The sequence below is a fragment of the Malurus melanocephalus genome, unplaced genomic scaffold (assembly GCF_030028575.1).
Source record: "Malurus melanocephalus ecotype Western Australia unplaced genomic scaffold, MMel_1.1 scaffold_955, whole genome shotgun sequence".
Lineage (NCBI taxonomy): Eukaryota > Metazoa > Chordata > Aves > Passeriformes > Maluridae > Malurus > Malurus melanocephalus.
In genome coordinates, this window is record NW_026624187.1 from 134,600 (window position 1) to 135,688 (window position 1,089).

A 1,089-nucleotide genomic window follows, 5' to 3' on the forward strand; every position below is an offset into this window, starting at 1 on the left:
AAATATTCTGAGCTGCCTTCATGTAAAAGCAGCAGAGAGGGAAGTTTATTTTCCTATCCAGGCYTGGGATGGCTTGTTTGGGATGTCAGAGTCTGAAGCTCATGATCGTATGGAACACCTAGTTGTTGAGAAGAATTTTTGCTACACTCCTGATAAAAGACTGGGTTAACAGCTTGCACTCAAAACCTTTCACCAGAGTACAATGCATATACACTGCTTGTTAGTTTATCAAGGAACCCACAGAAAAGGTTATTGTTTCCCATGGGAAAAGAAGGGGAAAAAAAGAGGAAACTTTTCTCCAGAAATAATTTTTTTTTGAAAAATGCTCCTCTTTTCCAAGGTCAGAAAGTATTTTGTGAATTTGCTGTGGATCTGAAGTGACTCTTCCTCAGCAGCATGTCAGCATTCCTGCCTGACACACAKAATTTATTCATCAGCCTGGGATCTGCTCCARAGCTCAGCCAAGTCAATTTTTTATCGATTGGATCAGACTTTGGAGAGCACTCCCTGAGGARCAGCTGTTAGGACAGCTTAGCCACACCCTCGGATGGAGCCATCCAGGAGGGAAAAACTGTGGAGTGAAAAAAATAAAAAGGGTTGAGCAAAAGACAGTTTCTGACTGCARCTTTTCCTGCTGCAATGTAAATATTGATTTTGCAGCCAGCCTGAACAGAAACGTCCCCCTGGGCCTCCTGCTGTGCTACAGACACAGCCAATGGTTTTATATTTTTAATAGGTTGTCGTTTACTCTCACAGCTCCTGCAGGGATGGGTTTACACCTATATTTAAATAACCAGGTACCATTTTGGGTGAGATTACTACAAAGCCCAAACTAATTCTGATATTTTTTTTAAAGGGTTATAAGGTTTCWGGCTTCATTTTAAAAAGGAAACACTAAGATTAATTTCAGAAAGGTAGTTTAAGATACCTGAAAACATCCCTGGTTTGCTTACAATAAGTTTTGGTTTGAAACGATTTTAACAGTTTTCCTTTACCTTGTGTGATTTAATGTTTTAATGGCGATATTTAATGTCTTTAATGCCTCTATTTAAAATCTTTAATGTCTCTATTTAATGTCTTAAATTCAAC